Genomic DNA, 26,393 nt, shown 5'->3' on the forward strand with positions numbered 1-26,393 from the left:
GAAACAGTATGTACCTGAGCTCAATTGAGTCTCATAGCAAAGGGTCTTAATACATATGTAAGTAAGGTATTTCAGTTTTTTTTTTTTTATACATTTGCAAACATTTCTAAAAGTGGGGTATCATGGGGTATTGTGTGTAGATTGCTAAAGAAAATGTTTAATTGAATCCATCTTAGAATAAGGCCGTAATGTAACAATTGGTGGCTGACTAAATACTTTTTTTGCCCCACTGTATCTGCGTGCTGTCGTGTGTGTTTTCAACCCCAGATAATCTTAGGAGGAGACCGTGTCAGTAAGGAAAGGCAGACTTGTCTGTTGTGTACAGAGGTCTCTGAACTCTGCAGCTGAATTGATGCATGCCTCACCCGGCAGTCTGGGGTGGAGATGACTGGTTAGCTGGTAGAATCCAGTGAAGTCAGAAAACTCAAAAAGTTGGTAACATTGATTCTGTGCTCTCATTTTTATCTCTTCAAGTTCACTCATACACTCCCAGAAGAAAGGGTTCCAAAGGGGTTATTCGGCTGTCCCCATAGGAGAACCCTATTTGGTTCCAGGTAGAACCTTTTTTGGTTTCCGGTAGAACTATTTTGGGTTCCATGTAGAACCTTTTGTGGAAAGGGTTTTACCTGGAACCAAAAGGGTTCTACCTGGAACCAATAAGGGTTCCGCAAAGGGTTCTCTGATGGGGCAGCCGAAGAACCCTTTTAGATTCTAGATAAAACCTTTTTTTCCTAAGAGTACTTATTATACTGTAACCATTATGTTGTGTTTCACCTTCGTCTACAAGCTGCTGGCTGTAAGCTGCTGGCTGTAAGCTACTGGCTGTAAGCTGCTGGCTGTAAGCTACTGGCTGTAAGCTACTGGCTGTAAACTACTGGCTGTAAGCTACTGACTGTAAACTACTGGCTGTAAGCTGCTGGCTGTAAGCTGCTGGCTGTAAGCTACTGGCTGTAAGCTGCTGGCTGTAAGATGCTGGCTATGGCTGTAAGCTGCTGGCTGTAAGCTACTGGCTGTAAGCTGCTGGCTGTGGCTGTAAGCTGCTGGCTGTAAGCTGCTGGCTGTGGCTGTAAGCTGCTGGCTGTAAGCTGCTGGCTGTGGCTGTAAGCTGCTGGCTGTAAACTGCTGGCTGTAAACTGCTGGCTGTAAACTACTGGCTGTAAACTGCTGGCTGTAAGCTACTGGCTGTAAGCTGCTGGCTGTGGCTGTAAGCTGCTGGCTGTAAGCTGCTGGCTGTGGCTGTAAGCTGCTGGCTGTAAGCTGCTGGCTGTGGCTGTAAGCTGCTGGCTGTAAACTGCTGGCTGTAAACTACTGGCTGTAAACTACTGGCTGTAAGCTGCTGGCTGTAAGCTACTGGCTGTAAGCTGCTGGCTGTAAGCTGCTGGCTGTAAACTACTGGCTGTAAGCTGCTGGCTGTAAACAACTGGCTGTAAGCTGCTGGCTGTAAGCTGCTGGCTGTAAACTGCTGGCTGTAAGCTGCTGGCTGTAAGCTGCTGGCTGTAAACTACTGGCTGTAAGCTGCTGGCTGTAAGCTACTGGCTGTAAGCTGCTGGCTGTAAGCTGCTGGCTGTAAGCTGCTGGCTGTAAAATGCTGGCTGTAAGCTGCTGGCTGTAAAATGCTGGCTGTAAGCTGCTGGCTGTAAGCTACTGCGACTACTGGGATACTGCATTGTGTTTCTGTTCTCTGCTCCTCCCGTGACAACTGAACACTCCTTTTTACAGCCTGAAACCCCTAATCTAGTTTATGTACTGTACATTCATACTAACTCTCTCTCTCTCTTTCCCCTCTCTCTTTCCCCCCTGTATCTCCCCCTCTCTCTTTCCCCTCTCTCTTTCCCCCTCTATCTCTCTCTCTCTCTCTCTCTTTTCCCCCTCTCTCTCTCTCTCTCTCTCTTCCCTCTCTCTTTTCCCCCTCTTTCTCTCTCTCTCTCTCTCTCTCTTTCCCCCCTCTCTCTTTTCTCTCTCTCTCTCTCTCTCTTTCCCTCTCTCTCCCTCGCTATCTCTATCTTCCCCCTGTATCTCTCTCTCTCTCTCTCTCTCCCCCCTCTCTCTCTCCTTCCCCTCTCTCTTTCCCCCTCTATCTCTCTCTTTCCCTCTCTCTCCCTCGCTCTCTCTATCTTCCCCCTGTATCTCTCTCTCTCTCTTCCCCCTCTCTCTTTTTCCCCCTCCTCTTTCCCCTCTCTCTCTTTCCCCCTCCCCCTCTCTCTCTTTCCTCTCTCTCTCTCTCTCTCTCTCTCTCTCTCTTTCCTTTTCTCATCACTAGCCTGTATAATGTAAGGGGAATGTCCTTTAGGCTAAACCTGCCTGCTAAAACAGCTGGACAGGACATTTCCCATGGTAGTTGGAGGGAGGGAGAGAGGGAGGGAGAGAGGGACCAGATTTAATATTTTAGAGGAGAGAGAAATACTTTGAGAGAGAGAGAGACAGAGAGATACTAAGTACTAAGTACAGCCTCAGTGAGCACAGCCTTGCCATTGAGAAGGGTAAACACAGGAAAACCTGGCTCCTTGTAGAGGAAAGGCTGTGCAACCACTGTACAACAGCAGAACCCGAGACAGAACTGCATTTCCTGACAAAATGCCCCAAATATAAAACAATTACAGTGTCATTTCCCCAAATTTGAAAACCTTATTCAAGGTTTCAAAGACCTCTCTGATGAGAATAGGCTACCCGTCCTGTTGGGGGAGGACGCAGAGAGCTGTGGGTTGGCAGCACACTACTTTGCTGCCTGCCATAAGATGAGGGACAGTGTCTGACAGACCAATCAACCTGTACATCTCCTCTATGCTTATTGTTATTGCTCAATTGGCCTAGACTGTGGGAGTTATTGGCTTAGATTGTGGTAGTGTTTGGGTGTGTTTGTGTCAGTCTGTGTATCTGAATGTAGTTTTGTGTTTGATTCGGAGTGCGAGACAAATGTGTGTGTATGTGTCCTTGGTGTTAGTAATATCTCTCTGTCTCTCTGTGCTATAGGGTTACAATGCAACATTACAGCCCTGTTCCTCTCCTCTGTCTGTACTCTACTGGCGAACACGGCCATTAAGCCCAAAATGTACCAGCCACATGAATAACCATGAATACTGAGGATCTGAGCCAAGCCTTCCATTTCACCCCCACCCTCCCCAAAATGTGCTCCTGTTCCCACTCCCTCTCTCCTTCCCTCCTCCCCTCTCTCTCCCTCCCTTCACCCACTACACTTCTCACTTGTAAACCTGTCCCTTTTCCCTCTCTCGTTCACTTCTTTCCCTCTATTTTGGTCTCTGTTCCACTTCCCATTATGTCTCTCTTCTTCTCTTTCTCTCCTTCCCTCACCAAGAGAAAGTGTTCTGTTTTCAGACTGGGCACAGGAAGGCAGTACAGCCCTCTATCCCTATTCACCTCCTCCTCTCCTGCCCTGCCCTCCCTCTATCCCTCCTTCCCTCCCTTCTCTCTCTCTCCCACTGTAAGTGAGTGAGTGAGTAAAGCAAAGAGGCAGTCATGTTTCAACAGATGATTCAGCCACCACACCACTGTTGGTTCACTGAGAACTCTGTGACCGTGTGAGGGAGAGGGAGAGGGAGGGAGAGAGAGAGGGAGAGGGAGGGAGAGAGAGAGGGAGAGGGAGATATGTAACTTTGGCTAGAGGGACATTTTTTTTTCTTCATTTTTAACTCCCCCTCCCCTTTTCCTCCTCGTTTTTCTGTGTGTCTGTCTATATTAGTGTTTTTGTTTCTCCGTACGCCTGAGAGCGTGGTCAGTCAGAGAGAGAGGGAGGAGCAGAGTTAGAGTAAAACAGAGCAGGAAAAGGACAGACAGGAGAAGAGGAGGGAACAGTCCATGGTAATGTGTGCCTGCTCGTCCCAGTCCAGCCCAGTGCAGCGCCCCCTCCTCCACCAGCTCTACTGGGTCAGTACCCTGGGACAGCACCTGCTCCCCTGACAGACAGACAGACTCTCAGGACCCGCAGCTGTGTGAGGTACAGTGACTTGCCCTACTTTTCACTTTGCTGCCTCTCTCTCGCTCTCTCCCTCTCCCTCATGTTTTCTCTCTCTCTCTCTCTCTCTCTCTCTCTCTCTCTCTCTCTCTCTCAATTCAATTCAAGGGCTTTATTGGCATGTGAAACATGTGTTAACATTGCCAAAGCAAGTGAGGTAGTCTCTCTCTCTCTCCCCCTGTCTCTCTCTCTATCTCTGTCGCTCTCTCTGTCTCTCTCTCTCCCTGTCTCTCTCTCCCTCTGTCTCTGTCTCCCTCTGTCTCTCTCTCCCCCTGTCTCTCTCACTCTCTGTCTCTCTCTCTCTCTCTCTGTCGCTCTCTCTTTCTGTCTCTCTCTCTCTCTCTGTCGCTCTCTCCCCCTGTCTCTCTCTCTCTCTGTCGCTCTCTCCCCCTGTCTCTCTCTCCCTCTGTCTCTCTCCCCCTCTGTCTCTCTCTCTCTCTGTCGCTCTCTCTTTCTGTCTTAAAGGAACATGTTGTTTTAGCTTCATGCCCTCAGTTATTTTCTGGTAAGGTGCATCTTGTTGAGTTTCCCCTTGTGTTTACTTATCTTTGCTTCCTTGCTGATGAACACGTGGGAGCTTGCTTTTGCTGACTAGGTGCAGTGTTACTGGGGGAAAGGGAGGGATGGTGTTACACCCTGTAGCCCAGCAGGAACAGCCACAGGGAAGTAAAGAGACAGGAAGAGAAGAGAAGGGAAGAGAAGAGAAGGGAAGGGATGGGATGGTGTTACACTCTGTAGCCTATCAGGAACAGCCACCGGGATGTAAAGAGACAGGAAGGGAAGAGAAGGGAAGGGATGGGAAGGGATGGTGTTACACCCTGTAGCCTATCAGGAACAGCCACTGGGAAGTAAAGGGACAGGAAGAGAAGAGAAGGGAAGAGAAGAGAAGGGAAGGGATGGGATGGTGTTACACTCTGTAGCCTATCAGGGACAGCCACAGGGAAGTAAAGAGACAGGAAGAGAAGAGAAGGGATGGTGTTACACCCTGCAGCCTATCAGGAACAGCCACCGGGATGTAAAGGGACAGGAAGAGAAGAGAAGAGAAGGGAAGGGAAGGGATGGTGTTACACCCTGTAGCCTATCAGGAACAGCCACCGGGATGTAAAGAGACAGGAAGAGAAGGGAAGGGAAGGGATGGTGTTACACCCTGTAGCCTATCAGGAACAGCCACAGGGAAGTAAAGAGACAGGAAGAGAAGAGAAGGGAAGGGATGGTGTTACACCCTGTACCCTATCAGGAACAGCCACCACAAAGTAAAGGGACAGGAAGAGAAGAGAAGGGAAGGTGTTACACCCTGTAGCCTATCAGGAACAGCCACCGGGATGTAAAGAGACAGGAAGAGAAGGGATGGTGTTACACCCTGTAGCCTATCAGGAACAGCCACTGGGAAGTAAAGGGACAGGAAGAGAAGAGAAGAGATGGTGTTACACCCTGTAGCCTATCAGGAACAGCCACAGGGAAGTAAAGAGACAGGAAGAGAAGAGAAGGGAAGGGATGGTGTTACACCCTGTACCCTATCAGGAACAGCCACCGCGAAGTAAAGGGACAGGAAGAGAAGAGAAGGGAAGGTGTTACACCCTGTAGCCTATCAGGAACAGCCACCGGGATGTAAAGAGACAGGAAGAGAAGGGATGGTGTTACACCCTGTAGCCTATCAGGAACAGCCACAGGGAAGTAAAGAGACAGGAAGAGAAGAGAAGGGAAGGGAGGTCGACTCAAACTCATTCCCCATATGCATCAGACTGTTTCCTTGATATGCAACTCTGCAATGCGTTGAGGTACTTGATGTCTTTAATGTTGCTTGGATAGTTGAACGTGTATAAAACGTTGTTCTTCAAACAGGAACTTTGATGATGTGGGGAGTATGGGACGGTGAAGTGCTTTTTGTGGGGAGTATGGGACGGTGAAGTGCTTTTTGTGGGGAGTATGGGACGGTGAAGTGCTTTTTGTGGGGAGTATGGGACGGTCAAGTGCTTTTTGTGGGGAGTATGGGACGGTGAAGTGCTTTTTGTGGGGAGTATGGGACGGTGAAGTGCTTTTTGTGGGGAGTATGGGACGGTCAAGTGCTTTTTGTGGGGAGTATGGGAAGGTCAAGTGCTTTTTGTGGGGAGTATGGGACGGTGAAGTGCTTTTTGTGGGGAGTATGGGACGGTGAAGTGCTTTTTGTGGGGAGTATGGGACGGTCAAGTGCTTTTTGTGGGGAGTATGGGACGGTCAAGTGCTTTTTGTGGGGAGTATGGGACGGTGAAGTGCTTTTTGTGGGGAGTATGGGACTTTTGCTTTTTGTGGGGTATGGGAGTATGGGATGGACGGTGAAGTGCTTTTTGTGGGGAGTATGGGACGGTGAAGTGCTTTTGGGACGTGGGGAGTATGGGACAAGGTGAAGTGCTTTTTGTGGGGAGTATGGGACGGTGAAGTGCTTTTGTGGGGAGTATGGGACGGTGAAGTGCTTTTGAAGGGACGCTTTTTTGTGGGGAGTATGGGACGGGGAAGTGCTTTTTGTGGGGAGTATGGGACGGGGAAGTGCTTTTTGTGGGGAGTATGGGACGGGGAAGTGCTTTTTGTGGGGAGTATGGGACGGGGAAGTGCTTTTTGTGGGGAGTATGGGACGGGGAAGTGCTTTTTGTGGGGAGTATGGGACGGTCAAGTGCTTTTTGTGGGGAGTATGGGACGGTCAAGTGCTTTTTGTGGGGAGTATGGGACGGTGAAGTGCTTTTTGTTATCACACTGTTGATAATTACTCCGAGTGGCTCAGCGGTCTAAGGCATTGCATCTCAGTGCTAGATGTGTCACTGCAGACCCTGGTTTGATCACTGGCTGTATCACAACTGTCTGTGATCGGGAGTCCCATAGGGCAGCGCACAATTGGCCCTGCGTTGTCTGGGTTAGGAGAGGGTTTAGCCGGGGTAGGCCATCACTGTAAAATAAGAATTGGTTCACTGACTTGCCTAGTTAAATGAAGGTAAAACATTTTTTTTAATGATTTGTGGCATAGGGTGGTCAAGCAGTCTAAGCAACCGCCTCTGGCACATGTCTATGCTGTCGGCAAAGGTTAGAATCCAGAATCCCTACTGCCTTTTGACATTGTCTCTCTCTCTCTCTCTCTCTCTCTCTCTGTCACTCTCTCTCTCTCTCTCTGTCTCTGTCTATCTCTATGTGTTCAATAAAGTGATAAAAGACAAGAAAATAAACATCATTGATATTATTTTTCCTATAACTTTTGTGACAAAAGGCTGAGTGACGGGAGTGTTTGTGGTCTCTACCCTGCTATGGTTTAGGATGTTAAGTCGACCACATGCTCTATTGACTTTGGGAATCTGACAACTGTCTCTCAGGTTGTCTCAGGTTGTGTTCGCCCTGGCTATTTATACTCGGTCACTACTTTCCCACCATCACACTGACACAAGGGCGGATGCGGCCTGCAGGGCGAGTGGCACAGGCCCAGAGGTTTACCTCACCCGCTGGAATGCAAACACACACTGAACCCACCTCTCACCCTCTGGCTGCCCAGTCAGTCACATACTGAGTATCTGCTCTGGCTGTCTGTGGTCAACGCCGCACAACCACTCAACAGCATGTCTCCCTCACTTACACATTTTACATTTACTTGTTAGTCATTTAGCAGACTCTCTAATCCAGAGCGGTTTGCAGTAAGTGCATTCATAATAAGATAGCTAGGTGGGACAACCACATATCACAATTATAGTAAGTACATTGTTCCTCAATAAGTAGCTATCAGTTGAGTCAGAGCTAAAAAGAGGGGGGGGGGGGGTCAGGGACTCTGCTGTCCTAGCACCAGGGGGAAGCTGGTACCACCATTGGGGTGCCAGGACAGAGAAGAGCTTGGACTGTGCTGAGCGGGAGCTGCCCTCTCATAGGGGCAGAACAGAGTGCTCGGGTTGGGGTGTAGGGTTTGAGCCTGGAGGTAGGGAGGGGCCCCTTGCTGTTCCGTAGGTAAGGACCATGGCGTTCTAGTGGATGCGAGCCTCGACTGGAAGCCAGTGGAGTGGATGGAGGAGCGGGGTGACATGAGAGAACTTGGGAAGGTTGAAAACCAGGCGGGCTGCTGTGTTCTGGATAAGTTGCAGGGGTTTGATGGCACAGGCGGGGAGTCCAGCCAACAGCTGGGTGTAGTTGAGTGTCATCCGCACAGCAATCATAGGAGAGACCATGTAAGGATATGACGGAGCCGAGTGACTTGGTGTATAGAGAGAAGAGGGCCTAGAACTGAGCCCTGGGGGACACCAGTAATGAGAGTACATGGTGCAGAAACAGATCCTCCCCACGTCACCTGGTAAGAGCGGCCTGCCAGGTAGAATACAATCCAAGAGTGTGGAGAGCCTGAGACGCCCAGCCCTGAGAGGGTGGAGAGGAGAATCTGATGGTTCACAGGGTCAAAGGCAGTGTATAGATCTAGGAGGATGAGAATAGAGGAGAGAGAGTCAGCTTTGGCAGTGCTGAGATCCTCCGGGACACAGAGGAGAGAGAGTCAGCTATAGCAGTGTGGAGACCCTCCATGACACAGAGGAGAGAGAGTCAGCTTTGGCAGTTTGGAGAGGCTCCGTGACACAGAGGAGAGAGAGTCAGCTTTGGCGGTTTGGAGACCCTCCATGACACAGAGAAGAGAGAGTCAGCTTTGGCAGTTTGGAGACCCTCCATGACACAGAGGAGAGAGAGTCAGCTTTGGCAGTGTGGAGAGACTCTGTGACACAGAGAAGACCAGTCTCTGTTGAGTGATACGTCTTGAAGCCTGACTTGTTAGGTTCAAGATCATTCTGAGAGAGATAACGAGAAAGTTGATCAGAGATCGCACACTCACGTTTTTTAGAAAGAAAAGAAAGAAGAGATACAGGTCTATAGTTTTTAACATCTGATGAGTCAAGTGTTGGTTTCTTGAGGGGAGCGAATCAGGCCATTTTGAAGACAGAGGGGACACAGCCCGTGGTCAGGGATGAGTTGATGAGGGAAGTGAGAAATGGGAGATGATCTGGAGAAGGGAGGAGGGGATTGAGTCGAGCGGGCAGCCTTGAGACTGGAGAAAGAAGTCAAGGCGTAAGGTAGTTCTGTGTGATTGAGACCAGCGTCTCGATAAGCTGAGTGAATGAGTAGTGGATATCATCAACCTTCTTTTCAAAGTGGTTGACAAAGTCATCTGGAGAGAGGGGGAGGTGTGGAAGATTAACGAGGTTGGAGAAGGTGGAAAATAATTTCCTAGGGGTAGAGGCAGACGCTTGACATTTAGAGTGATGTAAATTGGCTTTAGCAGCACATACAGAGGAATAGAAGGTAGAGAGGAGGGAGTTGAAGGATGATAGGTCCTCCGTAAGATTAGTTTTCCTCCATTTTCACTCAGCTGCCCACAGCTCTGTTCTGTAAGCTTGGAATGAGTGAGTCATAAGGATGCAGAAAAGGTGGAGAGTAGGGTCGAAGAGGCGGAGACAGGAAGGAGAAGGATTTAGCGGAGGAGAGAGTAGTGGGAGAGAGAACGCGAAGATTGAGACGGCACATGACCATCTGGGCAGGCGTATGGTAGGCGTATGGCAGGCGTATGGTAGGCGTATGGTAGACGTATGGTACGCGTATGGCAGGCAGGCGTATGGCAGACGTATGGCAGGCGTATGGTAGGCGTATAGCGTTTAGGCGTATGGCAGGCGTATGGCAGGCGTATGGCAGGCGTATGGTAGGCGTAATGCAGGCGTATGGCAGGCGTATGGCAGACGTATGGTAGGCGTATGGCAGGCGTATGGCAGGCGTATGGTAGGCGTATGGCAGGCGTATGGTAGGCGTATGGTAGGCGTATGGCAGGCGTATGGCAGGCGTATGGCAAGTGTATGGCAGGCGTATGGCAGGCGTATGGTAGGCGTATGGTAGGCGTATGGCAGGCGTATGGCAGGCGTATGGTAGGCGTATGGTAGGCATAATGCAGGCGTATGGCGTTTAGGTGTATGGCAGGCGTATGGCAGGCGTATAGCGTTTAGGTGTATGGTAGGCGTATGGCAGGTGTATGGTAGGCGTATGGTAGGCATATGGCAGGCGTATGGTAGGCGTATGGTAGGCGTATGGCAGGCGTATGGTAGGCGTATGGTAGGCGTATGGCAGGCGTATGGTAGGCGTATGGCAGGCGTATGGTAGGCGTATGGTAGGCATATAGCAGGCGTATGGTAGGCATATGGTAGGCGTATGGTAGGCGTAGGGCAGGCGTATGGTAGGCGTATAGCAGGCGTATGGTAGGCGTATGGTTGACGTATGGTAGGCGTATAGCAGGCGTATGGTAGGCGTATGGTAGGCGTATGGTAGGCGTAGGGCAGACGTATGGCAGGCGTATGGTAGGCGTATGGTAGGCGTATAGCGTTTAGGCGTATGGTAGGCGTATGGCAGGCGTATGGTAGGCGTATGGTAGGCGTATAGCAGGCGTATGGTAGGCGTATAGCAGGCGTATGGTAGGCGTATGGCAGGCGTATGGGGCGTAGGCGGCGTAGGGGCAGGGCAGGCGTAGGGCAGGCGTAGGGCAGGCGTATGGTAGGCGTATGGTAGGCGTATAGCGTTAGGGTAGGGCGTATGGTAGGCGTATAGCGTATGGTAGGCGTATAGCAGGCGTATGGTAGGCGTATGGTAGGCGTAGGGCAGGCGTATGGTAGGCGTATGGCAGGCATATGGTAGGCGTATAGCGTTTAGGTGTATGGTAGGCGTATGGTAGGCGTATGGTAGGCGTATAGCGTTTAGGCGTATGGTAGGCGTAGGGCAGGCGTATGGTAGGCGTATGGCAGGCGTATGGTAGGCGTATAGCGTATGGTAGGCGTTGGCGTAGGCGTATGCAGGCGTAGGGCAGGTGTATGGTAGGCGTATATGGTGGCGTATAGCGTTTAGGCGTATGGTAGGCGTATGGTAGGCGTATAGCGGCGTATGGTAGGCGTATTAGGCGTATGGCAGGCGTAGGGCAGGCGTATGGTAGGCAGGCGTATGGTAGGCGTATGGTTTAGGGTAGGGCAGGCGTATGGTAGCAGGCGTATGGTAGGCGTATGGTAGGCGTAGGGCAGGCGTATGGTAGGCGTATGGTAGGCGTAGGGCAGGCGTATGGTAGGCGTATGGTAGGCGTAGGGCAGGCGTATGGTAGGCGTATAGCAGGCGTATGGTAGGCGAATGGTAGGCATATGGTAGGCGTATGGTAGGCGTTTAGGCGTATGGTAGGCGTATGGTAGGCGTAGGGCAGGCGTATGGTAGGCATAGGGTAGGCGTATGGTAGGCATAGGGCAGGCGTATGGTAGGCATATGGTAGGCATAGGGCAGGCGTATGGTAGGCGTAGGGCAGGCGTATGGTAGGCGTAGGGCAGGCGTATGGTAGGCGTAGGGCAGGCGTATGGTAGGCATAGGGCAGGCGTATGGTAGGCATATGTTAGGCATAGGGCAGGCGTATGGTAGGCATAGGGCAGGCGTATGGTAGGCATAGGGCAGGCGTATGGTAGGCGTATGGTAGGCGTATGGTAGGCATATGGTAGGCATAGGGCAGGCGTAGGGCAGGCGTATGGTAGGCATATGGTAGGCATAGGGCAGGCGTATGGTAGGCATATGGTAGGCATAGGGCAGGCGTATGGTAGGCATATGGTAGGCATAGGGCAGGCGTATGGTAGGCATATGGTAGGCATAGGGCAGGCGTATGGTAGGCGTAGGGCAGGCGTATGGTAGGCGTATGGTAGGCATATGGTAGGCATAGGGCAGGCGTATGGTAGGCGTAGGGCAGGTGTATGGTAGGCGTAGGGCAGGCGTATGGTAGGCGTATGGTAGGCATAGGGCAGGCGTATGGTAGGCATAGGGCAGGCGTATGGTAGGCGTATGGTAGGCGTATGGTAGGCATATGGTAGGCATAGGGCAGGCGTATGGTAGGCGTATGGTAGGCATAGGGCAGGCGTATGGTAGGCGTATGGTAGGCATAGGGCAGGCGTATGGTAGGCGTATGGTAGCAGGCGTATGGTAGGCATATGGTAGGCATAGGGTAGGCGTATGGTAGGCATAGGGCAGGCGTATGGTAGGCATATGGTAGGCGTATGGTAGGCGTATGGCAGGCGTATGGTAGGCATAGGGTAGGCATAGGGCAGGCGTAGGGCAGGCATAGGGTAGGCATAGGGCATGCGTATGGTAGGCGTATGGTAGGCGTATGGTAGGCATAGGGTAGGCTTATGGTAGGCATATGGCAGGCATAGGGTAGGCATAGGGCAGGCGTATGGTAGGCGTATGGTAGGCGTAGGGCAGGCGTATGGCAGGCGTATGGTAGGCATAGGGTAGGCATAGAGCAGGCGTAGGGCAGGCATAGGGTAGGCATAGGGCAGGCGTATGGTAGGCGTATGGTAGGCGTATGGTAGACATAGGGTAGGCGTATGGTAGGCGTATGGTAGGCATAGGGCAGGCGTAGGGTAGGCATAGGGCATGCGTATGGTAGGCGTATGGTAGGCGTAGGGCAGGCGTATGGTAGGCGTAGGGCAGGCGTAGGGTAGGCGTATGGTAGGCGTAGGGCAGGCGTATGGTAGGCGTAGGGCAGGCGTATGGTAGGCGTATGGCAGGCGTAGGGCAGGCGTATGGTAGGCGTATGGTAGGCGTAGGGTAGGCGTAGGGCAGGCGTAGGGCAGGCGTATAGCAGGCGTAGGGCAGGCGTATAGCAGGCGTATGGTAGGCGTATGGCAGGCGTAGGGCAGGCGTATAGCAGGCGTATGGTAGGCATAGGGTAGGCGTATGGTAGGCAAGGGGCAGGCGTAGGGCAGGCGTATAGCAGGCGTAGGGCAGGCGTATAGCAGGCGTATGGTAGGCGTATGGTAGGCGTAGGGCAGGCGTAGGGCAGGCGTAGGGCAGGCGTATGGTAGGCGTATGGTAGGCATAGGGTAGGCATAGGGCAGGCGTATGGTAGGCGTATGGTAGGCGTATGGCAGGCGTATGGTAGGCGTATGGTAGGCGTATGGCAGGCGTAGGCGTAGAGTAGGCGTAGGGTAGGCGTAGGGCAGGCGTAGGGTAGGCGTAGGGCAGGCGTAGGGTAGGCGTAGGGTAGGCGTAGGGTAGGCGTATGATAGGCGTAGGGCAGGCGTATGGTAGGCGTATGGCAGGCGTATGGCAGGCGTATGGTAGGCGTATGGCAGGCGTATGGTAGGCGTATGGTAGGCGTATGGTAGGCGTAGGGTAGGCGTAGGGCAGGCGTAGGGCAGGCGTATGGCAGGCGTATGGTAGGCGTAGGGCAGGCGTAGGGCAGGCGTAGGGCAAGCGTATGGTAGGCATAGGGTAGGCGTAGGGCAGGCGTATGGTAGGCGTAGGGTAGGCGTAGGGTAGGCGTATGGTAGGCGTAGGGCAGGCGTAGGGTGGCAGGCGTATGGCAGGCGTATGGCAGGCGTATGGCAGGCGTATGGCAGGCGTATGGTAGGCGTAGGGTAGGCGTAGGGCAGGCGTAGGGCAGGCGTAGGGCAGGCATAGGGCAGGCGTATGGTAGGCGTATGGTAGGCGTAGGGCAGGCGTAGGGTAGGCGTATGGTAGGCGTAGGGCAGGCGTATGGTAGGCGTAGGGCAGGCGTATGGTAGGCGTATGGCAGGCGTAGGGCAGGCGTATGGCAGGCGTATGGTAGGCATAGGGCAGGCGTATGGTAGGCGTATGGTAGGCGTAGGGCAGGCGTAGGGCAGGCGTATAGCAGGCGTAGGGCAGGCGTATAGCAGGCGTATGGTAGGCGTATGGTAGGCGTATGGCAGGCGTAGGGCAGGCGTATAGCAGGCGTATGGTAGGCATAGGGTAGGCGTATGGTAGGCGTGGGGCAGGCGTAGGGTAGGCGTATGATAGGCGTAGGGCAGGCGTATGGTAGGCGTATGGCAGGCGTATGGCAGGCGTATGGTAGGCGTATGGTAGGCATATGGTAGGCATAGGGCAGGCGTATGGTAGGCATATGGTAGGCATAGGGCAGGCGTATGGTAGGCATATGGTAGGCATAGGGCAGGCGTATGGTAGGCATATGGTAGGCATAGGGCAGGCGTATGGTAGGCGTAGGGCAGGCGTATGGTAGGCGTATGGTAGGCATATGGTAGGCATAGGGCAGGCGTATGGTAGGCGTAGGGCAGGTGTATGGTAGGCGTAGGGCAGGCGTATGGTAGGCGTATGGTAGGCATAGGGCAGGCGTATGGTAGGCGTATGGTAGGCGTATGGTAGGCGTATGGTAGGCATATGGTAGGCATAGGGGCAGGCGTATGGTAGGCATAGGGCAGGCGTATGGTAGGCGTATGGTAGGCATAGGGCAGGCGTATGGTAGGCGTATGGTAGGCATAGGGCAGGCGTATGGCAGGCGTATAGCAGGCGTATGGTAGGCATATGGTAGGCATAGGGTAGGCGTATGGTAGGCATAGGGCAGGCGTATGGTAGGCATATGGTAGGCGTATGGTAGGCGTATGGCAGGCGTATGGTAGGCATAGGGGCATAGGCGGCATAGGGTGGCATAGGGCATGCGTATGGTAGGCGTATGGTAGGCATATGGTAGGCATGGGTAGGCTTATGGTAGGCGTATGGTAGGCATAGGGCAGGCGTATGGCAGGCGTAGGCATAGGGCAGGGCGTAGGGCAGGCATAGGGTAGTGGGCATAGGGCATGCGTATGGTGGGCGTATGGTAGGCGTATGGTAGGCATAGGGCAGGCATAGGTAGGCAGGCATATGGTAGGCGTATGGTAGGCATAGGGCAGGCATAGGGCAGGCGTATGGGGCGTATGGTAGGCATAGGGCAGGCGTATGGTAGGCATAGGGTAGGCATAGGGTAGGCGTATGGTAGGCATAGGGCAGGCGTAGGGTAGGGCTTATGGTAGGGTATGGCACAGGCAGGCGTGGCAGGCGTATGGCAGGCATAGGGTAGGCATAGAGCAGGCGTAGGGCAGGCATAGGGTAGGCATAGGGCAGGCGTATGGTAGGCGTATGGTAGGCGTATGGTAGACATAGGGTAGGCGTATGGTAGGCGTATGGTAGGCATAGGGCAGGCGTAGGGTAGGCATAGGGCAGGCGTATGGTAGGCGTATGGTAGGCGTAGGGCAGGCGTAGGGTAGGCGTATGGTAGGCGTAGGGCAGGCGTATGGTAGGCGTAGGGCAGGCGTATGGTAGGCGTATGGCAGGCGTAGGGCAGGCGTATAGCAGGCGTATGGTAGGCGTATGGTAGGCGTATGGTAGGCGTAGGGCAGGCGTAGGGCAGGCGTATAGCAGGCGTAGGGCAGGCGTATAGCAGGCGTATGGTAGGCGTATGGTAGGCGTATGGTAGGCGTATGGCAGGCGTAGGGCAGGCGTATAGCAGGCGTATGGTAGGCGTAGGGTAGGCGTATGGTAGGCGTGGGGCAGGCGTAGGGCAGGCGTATAGCAGGCGTAGGGCAGGCGTATAGCAGGCGTATGGTAGGCGTATGGTAGGCGTATGGCAGGCGTAGGGCAGGTGTAGGGCAGGCGTATGGTAGGCGTATGGTAGGCATAGGGTAGGCATAGGGCAGGCGTATGGTAGGCGTATGGTAGGCGTATGGCAGGCGTATGGTAGGCGTATGGTAGGCGTATGGCAGGCGTAGGGTAGGCGTAGAGTAGGCGTAGGGTAGGCGTAGGGTAGGCGTATGGTAGGCATAGGGTAGGCATAGGGCAGGCGTATGGTAGGCGTATGGTAGGCGTATGGTAGGTGTATGGCAGGCGTATGGTAGGCGTATGGTAGGCGTATGGCAGGCGTAGGGTAGGCGTAGAGTAGGCGTAGGGCAGGCGTAGGGCAGGCGTATGGTAGGCGTAGGGCAGGCGTAGGGCAGGCGTATGGTAGGCGTAGGTTAGGCGTAGGGTAGGCGTAGGGTAGGCGTATGATAGGCGTAAGGCAGGCGTATGGTAGGCGTATGGCAGGCGTAGGGCAGGCGTATGGCAGGCGTATGGCAGGCGTATGGTAGGCGTAGGGCAGGCGTAGGGCAGGCGTAGGGCAGGCGTATGGCAGGCGTATGGTAGGCGTAGGGCAGGCGTAGGGCAGGCGTAGGGCAGGCGTAGGGCAGGGCGTATGGCAGGCGTATGGTAGGCGTAGGGCAGGCGTATGGCAGGCGTAGGGGCGTATGGCAGGCGTATGGCAGGCGTATGGTAGGCGTATGGTAGGCGTAGGGCAGGCGTAGGGGTAGGGGCGTAGGGTAGGCATAGGGCAGGCGTATGGTAGGCGTATGGTAGGCGTAGGGCAGGCGTATGGCAGGCGTATGGTAGGCGTAGGGCAGGCGTATGGCAGGCGTAGGGCAGGCGTATGGTAGGCGTATGGTGGCGTAGGGCAGGCGTATAGGGCAGGCGTATGGGGTAGGCATAGGGCAGGCGTATGGTGGCGTATGGTAGGCGTAGGGCAGGCGTAGGGCAGGCGTAGGGCAGGCGTAGGGCAGGCGTAGGGCAGGCGTATGGTAGGCGTAGGGCAGGCGTATGGTAGGCGTATGGCAGGCGTAGGGCAGGCGTATAGCAGGCGTATGGTAGGCATAGGGCAGGCGTATGGTAGGCGTGGGGTAGGCGTAGGGCGTAGGCGTAGGGCAGGCGTATAGCAGGCGTAGGGCAGGCGGCGTATAGCAGGCGTATGGTAGGCGCATGGTAGGCGTATGGTAGGCGTATGGCAGGCGTAGGGCAGGCGTATAGCAGGCGTATGGTAGGCATAGGGTAGGCGTATGGTAGGCGTGGGGCAGGCGTAGGGCAGGCGTAGATAGGCGTATGGCAGGCATGGTAGGCGTGGGGCAGGCGTATGGTCAGGCGTATGGTAGGCGTATGGCAGGCGAGGGGCAGGCGTATGGTTAGGCGTATGGTAGGCGTATGGTAGGCGTATGGTAGGGTAGGGTAGGGCAGGCGTATGGCAGGCGTAGGGCAGGCGTATGGCAGGCGTATGGTAGGCGTAGGGCAGGCGTAGGGCAGGCGTAGGGCAGGCGTAGGGCGTAGGCAGGCGTATGGCAGGCGTATGGCTAGGCGTAGGGTAGGCGTAGGGTAGGCGTATGGTAGGCGTATGGCCACCTCTACATGTTACACCACCTCTACATGTTACATCATGTTACACCACCTCTACATGTTACATCAGCTCTACATGTTACACCACCTCTACATGTTACATCACCTCTACATGTTACATCAGCTCTACATGTTACACCATGTTACATCACCTCTACATGTTACATCACATCTACATGTTACATCACCTCTACATGTTACATCACCTCTACATGTTACATCAACCCTACATGTTACATCACCTCTACACGTTACATCACCTCTACACGTTACATCACCTCTACATGTTACATCACCTCTACATGTTACATCACCTCTACATGTTACATCACCTCTACATGTTACACCATGTTACATCAGCTCTACATGTTACATCACCTCTACATGTTACATCAACCCTACATGTTACATCACCTCTACACGTTAGACCATGTTACACCACCTCCAAATGTTACATCACCTCTATATGTTACACCACCTATACATGTTACATGACCTCTACATGTTACACCACCTCTACATGTTACATCACCTCTACATGTTACATCACCTCTACATGTTACACCACCTCTACATGTTACACCATGTTACACCACCTCTACATGTTACATCACCTCTATATGTTACACCACCTCTACATGTTACATCACCTCTACATGTTCCACCACCTCTACATGTTACACCACCTCTACATGTTACACCACCTCTACATGTTACATCACCTCTACATGTTACACCACCTCTACATGTTACACCACCTCTACATGTTACACCACCTCTACATGTTACACCACCTCTACATGTTACACCACCTCTACATGTTACACCACCTCTACATGTTTCACCACCTCTACATGTTACATCACCTCTACATGTTACTCCACCTCTACATGTTACTCCACCTCTACATGTTACTCCACCTCTACATGTTACATCACCTCTACATGTTACATCACCTCTACATGTTACATCACCTCTACATGTTACACCACCTCTACATGTATCATCACCTCTAGATGTTACACCACCTCTACATGTTACACCACCTCTACATGTTACTCCATGTTACACCACCTCTACATGTTACTCCATGTTACACCACCTCTACATGTTACACCACCTCTACATGTTACACCACCTCTACATGTTACACCACCTCTACATGTTACATCACCTCTACATGTTACACCACCTCTACATGTTACACCATGTTACATCAGCTCTACATATTACACCACCTCTACATGTTACATCACCTCTACATGTTACACCACCTCTACATGTTACATCACCTCTACATGTTACATCACCTCTACATGTTACATCACCTCTACATGTTACACCATGTTACTCCACGTCAACATGTTACTCCACCTCTACATGTTACTCCACCTCTACATGTTACTCCACCTCTACATGTTACTCCACCTCTACATGTTACATCACCTCTAGATGGTTAATGTTCTTCCTTCATGTATCACTTACTCTCTTTCATCTTGGTTGATCCTTTGGAAATTCATTAGATTTCCTTTCTCCACATCAAAGTAACTCGATAAAATCTATATTCTCTGTGATTGGATTTAAAGTGAGCATGTCAAGCTGTTTAGGATGAATTCAGCTTATATTCTCTACCCCTTCAGTGGAATGAAACAGCCTTGTAGTTTGGGCCTATTCTTCTAACCTGGCACAGTTTACAGCTTGTTGCTATAGGTGAGTCTGTCAATGGGCTGCATGACTGTGAGGGAGATTGTGTGTTTGGTTCCCCATGTTAAGATCTCTGTTCTCCTTCTCTCTATTAATATCCAGAGGTCAGGGGTCAAACTGTTGGAGCAGGATGTTTTTGAACACCTCAGGTGGAGGTTTACTGTATGTGTAGAACGTGCTCCTGTTCTCTGTTTTATGTTCCATCGACGTGCCCTGGAATACTGTAACTGTTTGGTGCTGGTGCTGGTGCTGGTGCTGGTGCTGGTACTGGTGCTGGTGCTGGTGTATGCCACCTTGTGCGTCTGTTTGTCCGTTACTTTTCAGTGATCAGCAGTATGTGTGGGTTGACTAAGTGGAGGTAGCCTAGCGGTTAAGAGCATTGGGCTATTAACAGAAAAGTTTCTGGTTCGAATCCCTGAGCCGACTAGGTGAAAAATCTGCCAATGTGCCCTTGAGGCAAGACAATTACACCTAATTGCGCCTGTATGTCGCTTTAGTTAAGAATGTGTACAAAAAAAAAATTAGTTCAAAATTCTGTTTGTTGTGTAAAAGTTAAAAACATCTACTTATTCCAGCCCCTGATGTGAGCCATTGATTAATGGAACCCACAGAACATCAGGGGGAATAGTGGAACCCACAGAACAGGAAGAGGAATAGTGGAACCCACAGAACGTCAGGGGGAATAGTGGAACCCACAGAACATCAAGGAGAATAGTGGAACCCACAGAACATCAGGGGGAATAGTGGAACCCACAGAACATCAAGGAGAATAGTGGAACCCACAGAACATCAGGGGGAATAGTGGAACCCACAGAACATCAAGGGGAATAGTGGAACCCACAGAACATCTTGCAAAGCACTGCTCTCCCCTCTTCCGGTTTGAACTTCGACCTCACACCGGTCTGTAGTACACACACACACACACACACACACACACACACACACACACAGAGAAGCACACGATACAGACACTTATACGAATATGAAGAGTTTGGCCAAGGGATCTGTCTTGGTTTTGATAGCCCAGCTCCTTTGCGGCAGAGCTGTGCTCCTTGGACGAAACCCTAAATGGGGTTAACCCTTTTTTCCCCCACGTGATTCACACTACTCAGGGTAAGCTTGTGCTGAACACATTCATGCTGCTGGTTCCTTCTCTGTTTCCCAGTTAAACCAGCCTTGGCTGTGCACACACAAATATCACACACACAGAGGGACCAAAGTGGTCAGACACAGAGGCCCCAGTGCTCTCATGTAGAGGGAACAGACACAGAGGCCCCAGTGCTCTCATGTAGAGGGAACAGACACAGAGGCCCCAGTGCTCTCATGTAGAGGGAACAGACACAGAGGCCCCAGTTCTCTCATGCAGAGGGAACAGACACAGAAGCCCCAGTGCTCTCATGTAGAGGGAACAGACACAGAGGCCCCAGTGCTCTCATGTAGAGGGAACAGACACAGAGGCCCCAGTGCTCTCATGTAGAGGGAACAGCGGATCAGAAGGAATACAGCCAGCTAAAGCTAAAGCACTGTGAATATTTCATGAGGCCGCCCCTGGCCCGGCAGAGCAGGAGCGCAGTCTGAGTGATGTAATCGTGCCAGTCATTAGTACTGGGTAGTTTTTGGCTTAGGAACAGAAATCAGTGTACTTTAGAAGCAAGGGGAACAAGGAGCCATCCTAACTGTATTTGACACAGAAAAAAATTAGAATTAGACCGAGGCAGAGAGTGGAGGAGAGAGAGGGAAAGACTTGGGAGAGAGAAATGGAGAGAGAGAGAGAGTAGAGACAAGTGGTCTCAAAGTATGTCCCCAATATCCTCACCTCTGTCTACCTGCAGGCCCTCCCCTTCTCCTCCCCTCTTCTCACCCTCCATCCCCTCTCAACTCCACCTCTCCTCTCCTCTCCGCACCATCTCTTCCCCTCCCTCCCCTCTCAGCATCATCTCGTCCCCCTTCTCTTCCCTCACCCTCTCCCCTCTCAGCATCATCTCTTTCCCCTTCTCTTCCCTCCCCCTCCCTCCCCTCTCAGCATCATCTCTTTCCCCTTCTCTTCCCTCACCCTCTCCCCTCTCAGCAACATCTCTTCCCCCTTCTCTTCCCTCCCTCTCCCTCCCCTCTCAGCATCATCTCGTCCCCCTTCTCTTCCCTCACCCTCTCCCCTCAGCATCATCTCTTTCCCCTTCTCTTCCCTCCCCCTCCCTCCCCTCTCAGCATCATATCTTCCCCTTCTCTTCCCTCCCCCTCCCTCCCCTCTCAGCATCATCTCTTCCTCCTTCTCTTCCCTCCCCTCCCTCCCCTCTCAGCATCATCTCGTCCCCCTTCTCTTCCCTCACCCTCTCCCCTCTCAGCATCATCTCTTCCCCTTCTCTTCCCTCCCTCTCCCTCCCCTCTCAGCATCATCTCGTCCCCCTTCTCTTCCCTCACCCTCTCCCCTCAGCATCATCTCTTTCCCCTTCTCTTCCCTCCCCCCTCCCTCCCCTCTCAGCATCATCTCTTCCCCCTTCTCTTCTCTTCCCTCCCCTCCCTCCCCTCTCAGCATCATCTCTTCCTCCTTCTCTTCCCTCCCCCCTCCCTCCCCTCTCAGCATCATCTCGTCCCCCTTCTCTTCCCTCACCCTCTCCCCTCTCAGCATCATCTCGTCCCCCTTCTCTTCCCTCCCCCTCCCTCCCCTCTCAGCATAATCTCTTTCCCCTTCTTTCCCTCACCCTCTCCCCTCTCAGCAACATCTCTTCCCCCTTCTCTTCCCTCCCTCTCCCTCCCCTCTCAGCATCATCTCTTTCCCCTTCTCTTCCCTCACCCTCTCCCCTCTCAGCATCATCTCTTCCCCTTCTCTTCCCTCCCCTCCCTCCCCTCTCAGCATCATCTCTTCCCCCTTCTCTTCTCTTCCCTCCCCCTCCCTCCCCTCTCAGCATCATCTCTTCCCCCTTCTCTTCTCTTCCCTCCCCTCCCTCCCCTCTCAGCATCATCTCCTTCCCCTTCTCTTCCCTCCCCCTCCCTCCCCTCTCAGCATCATCTCTTTCCCCTTCTCTTCCATCCTCCTCCCTCCCCTCTCAGCATCATCTCTTCCCCCTTCTCTTCCCTCCCCCTCCCTCCCCTCTCAGCATCATCTCTTCCCTCCCCTCCCTTCTCAGCATCATCTCTTCCCCCTTCTCTTCCCTCCCCCTCCCTCCCCTCTCAGCATCATCTCTTCCCCCTTCTCTTCCCTCCCCCTCCCTCCCCTCTCAGCATCATCTCTTCCCCCTTCTCTTCCCTCCCCCTCCCTCCCCTCTCAGCTCCATAGAGTGTGTACTCTGAGATGATGAGCTGGTAACTGTGGTTTCAGTACGGACTGATACGCTGTGTGTGTGTGTGTGTGTGTTTATGTGTGTGTGTGTGTTGTGGATGTTCACGTGTATCAGAGTGTCAGCTGGAATCTGTTCAGAATACATCCGCTGTGTGAGTGTTTAAACACGGTGCTCGTTTAGAGAGAGGCCGGGGTCACGGTGCTCGTTTAGAGAGAGGCCGGGGTCGAGAGGAACAACCCTGTTGTGACATTCACACCACACAGGACATTACAAGGCCACAAGAGATGCTGCAACACCGTCCTACCACCAGAGACAAAACACAGCAACGGCTACTGTATGTCTCCTGCTGGCGCTCTGGCTTTCCTCAACGTTACTACACAGCACTCTAGAGGACTCTGCTTTTAACTCCACCAAAGGATTCACTGGGTTTTCTTGATCTTCTTTCCTCTGTCTTATTCCTCCCTGTGAGATGACTTAGAGCAGTTCAAGTGACGAGGGGGAAGCGAGGCAGAACAGATTGGGTTTGATCCGGATTTAAACTTCTGTTCCAAATAAGGGTGACTTCCTGGATTTGTCTTGGAAAAGCACCTTGACATTGTTAGAGGCAAATGAAGTGTGGAGGGGAGCTGTTTTTGTTCTTCTTCATTTCCCTAGGGTCGTTCTGAAAGTGCACAACAGGTAGACTCTCAATCCACAACCCAGGGATGCACCCCAGATGTATTGCAAGTGTGGGTGTGTGTGTGTGTGTGTGTGAGTGCTTTTGCTTTTGTATGTGTGATGTGTTTGTGTCCATTTTTGTGCACTTATGTATTGCTTGTTTGTTACCATATCGGTGTGTGTGTGTGTGTGTGTGTGTGTGTAGGTGGGTGTGTGAAGCTGTGTGTGTAAACCACGCTGTGCTGTCAGCTTCTCTGAAATGGTTATGTTCTATCTGACTCATCACATACATTGCTGTTACTCATTCATCAAGTTTGCAGACGACACAACAGTTGTAGGCCTGAATATCAACGATGTCGAGACAAGCCTACAGGGAGGAGGTGAGGGCCCTGGAAAATAGGAAGGAAAAGGAAAATAACCTCTCCCTCAACATCAACAAAACGAAGGAGCTGATCATAGACTAAATGAGACATCAGAGGGAGTATGCCCCCAATCCACATCGACGGGACCACAGTGGAGAAGGTGAAAAGCTTCAAGTTCCTCGGCGTACACATCACTGATAGTCTGAAATGGTCCACCCACACAGACAGTGTGGTGAAGAAAGCGCAACAGCACCTCTTCAACCTCAGGAGGCTGAAAAGATTTGGCCTGTTACCTAAAACCCTCACAGAATGTTACAGATGCACCATCGAGAGCATCCTGTCAGGCTGTATCACCGCCTGCGCCTTCGTCAACCGCAGGGCTCTCCAGAGGGTGGTGCGGTCAGCCCAACGGTTCACCGGGGACATGCTGCCTGCCCTTAGGGACAACTACAGGACCCGGTGTCACAGGAAGGCCAAGAAGATCATCAAGGACCTCTGTCACTAGGGTCACGGCCTGTTCACACTTCTATCATCCAGAACGCGAGGTCAGAACAGGTGCATCAAAGCTGTGACTGAGAGACTACAAACAGCTTTTATCTCCAGACTATCAGACTGTTAAATAGTCACCACTAGCCGGCCTCTGCCAGGTACCCAGTCCTGAACTTTAGTCACTGTCACTAGCCAGCTACCACCCAGTTACACTAACATACATTTTAGAGGCTGCTGCCCTATGTACATATTCATGGAACACTGGTCACTTTAATAATGTTTACATACTGTTTTACCCATTTCATATACATATACTTTATTCTAGTCAAGGCCTATCCTATTGAACTATTTCTGTACAGATGCTTTTATTCAGATATACCACATATTATATCCATATACTGTCAATATTGTCTATATATCCCATCACATACATACAGTATATAGAGTATACAGAGGGCATTTGGGAAGGTATTCACATACCTTGACGTTTTTCACATTTTGTTATGGTAGAACCTTATTCTAAATTTGAATAATTTTTTACCCTCATCAATCTACACACAGTAATGATGAAGCAAAAAAACGTTTTTTATACATTTTAGTGAATTTATAAAAATAGAAAAAACTGAAATATCACATCACATTTACCTAACAATTCAGATCTTTTACTCAGTACTTTACTCAGTACAGCCTCGAGTGTTCTTGGGTAAGATGCTACAAGCTTGGAACACCTGTATTTGGGGAGTTTCTCCCATTCTTCTCTGCAAATCATCTCAAGCTCTGTCAGGTTGGATGGGGAGCGTAACTACATAGCTATTTTTAGGTCTCTCCAGAGATGTTTGATTGGGTTCAAGTCCAGGCTCTGGCTGGGCCGCTCAAGAACATTTAGAGAGTTGTCCTAAAGGCACTACTGAGTTGTCTTGGCTGTGTGCTTCGGGTCGTTGTCCTGTTGGAAGGTGAACCTTCACCCCAGTCGGAGGTCTTGAGCACTCTGGAGCAGGTTTTCATCAAGGATCTCTCTGTACTTTGCGCCGTTCATCTTTCCTTTGATCTTGACTAGTCTCTCAGTCCGTGCCGCTGAATAACATCCCCACAGCATGATGCCGCCAACACCATGCTTCACTGTAGGGATGGTGCCAGGTTTCCTCCAGACGTGATACTTGGCATTCAGGCCAGAGTTCAATCTTGGTTTCGTCAGACCAGAGAATCTTGTTTCTCATGGTCAGAGAGTCCATTAGGTGCCCCAAGAGGGCTGTCATGTGCCTTTACTGAGGAGTGGCTTCCGTTTGGCCACTCTACCATAAAGGCCTGATAGGTGGAATGCTGAAGAGATGGTTGTCCTTCTGGAAGATTCTCCCATCGCCACAGAGGAACTCTGGAGCTCTGTCTGATTGACCACTGAGTTCTTGGTCACCTCATTGACCAAGGCCCTTCTCCCCCAATTGCTCAGTTTGGCTGGGCAGCCAGCTCTAGTGAGAGTCTTGATGGTTCCAAAGTTCTTCCATTTAAGAATGATGGAGGCAACTGTGTTCTTGGGGATCTTCAATACAGAAGACATTTCTGTCTCTGAGCTCTCCTTCAACCTCATGGCTTGGTTTTTGCTCTGACATGCACTGTCAACTGTGGGACCTTATACAGACAGATGTGTGCCTTTCCAAATCATGTCCAATCAATTGAATTTACCACAGGTGGACTCGAATGAAGTTGTAGAAACATCACAGGATTGATCAATGGAAAAAGGATGCACCTGAGCTCAATTCCGAGTCTTAACAAAATGTGGAGAAAGTCAAAGGGGCTGTATACTTTCCGAATGCGCTGTGTGTGTGTGTGTGTGTGTGTGTGTGTGTGTGTGTGTGTGTGTGTGTGTGTGTGTGTGTGTGTGTTTTCAGCGGGATGTTATTCAGCAGCACAGACTGAGAGACTAGTCAAGATCAAGGAAAAGATGAACGGTGCAAAGTACAGAGAGATCCTTGATGAAAACCTGCTGCAGAACGCTCAATATATATATTCACACACACACATTGCCGTTCAAATGTTTGGGGCCACTTAGAAATGTTCTTGTTTTTGAAAGAAAAGCACATTTTCGGTCCATTAAAATAACATAAAATTGATCAGGAATACATTGTAGACATTGTTAATGTTGTAAATTACTATTGTAGCTGGAAATGGCAGATTTTTTAATGGAATATCTACATAGGCGTACAGAGGCCCATTATCAGTAACCATCACTCCATTTTCAAGGCTAATTGACCATTAGAAAACCTGTTTGCAAATATATTAGCACAGCTGAAAACTGTTGTTATGATTAAAGAAGCTATAAAATTGGCCTTCTTTAGACTAGTTGAGTATCTGGAGCATCAGATTTAGCATCAGGTTTGATTACAGGCCAGAAACAAATAACTTTCTTCTGAAACTCGTCAGTCTATTCTTGTTCCGAGAAATGAAGGTTATTCCATGCGAGAAATTGCCAAGAAACTGAAGATTTCGTACAACGCTGTGTACTACTCCCTTCACAGACCAGAGCAAACTGGTTCTAACCAGAATAGAAAGAGGAGTGGGAGGCCCCGGTGCACAACTGAGCAAGAGGACAAGTACATTAGAATGTCTAGGTTGAAAAATAAATGCCTTCTAGGCAGAGTTCCTCTGTCCAGTGTCTGTGTTCTTTTTCCCATCTTAATATTCTAATTTTTATTGGCCAGTCTGAGATATGGCTTTTTCTTCGCAACTCTGCCTGGAAGAGGAGTCGCCTCTTCACAATCTACATGCTCTGGCGCTCACCAAGGAACTCTATGCTATCATTAGTGTTTTACAGGCAGGCAGTCTGTCAATGTTGAGCAATGTTATCAGATAGTGTAAAGTTGCTCACTGTACACCTTAAACTGAGTTGATAGATGCTCAGTGATAAATGCTCAGTGGTGAGACTAATAACATAAAATAATAAGCATTGGGACTATTTTGCCC

General features: G+C 51.3%; 1 protein-coding gene across 4 annotated transcripts in view; it reads left to right on the forward strand.

Moving 5' to 3' along the window:
- The first annotated feature begins 3,584 nt into the window (after positions 1-3,584).
- Positions 3,585-26,393, forward strand: part of LOC115125019 (extracellular sulfatase Sulf-2-like) — a 342,598-nt gene continuing 319,789 nt past the window's right edge. For all 4 annotated transcript variants that reach the window (XM_065005239.1, XM_065005241.1, XM_065005237.1 and 1 more), the window contains exon 1: positions 3,585-3,952. The gene's annotated coding sequence lies outside the window, so the exon portion shown is untranslated. The remainder of the gene's footprint in view (positions 3,953-26,393) is intronic.

This window comes from Oncorhynchus nerka, linkage group LG20, assembly GCF_034236695.1.
Source record: "Oncorhynchus nerka isolate Pitt River linkage group LG20, Oner_Uvic_2.0, whole genome shotgun sequence".
NCBI lineage: Eukaryota > Metazoa > Chordata > Actinopteri > Salmoniformes > Salmonidae > Oncorhynchus > Oncorhynchus nerka.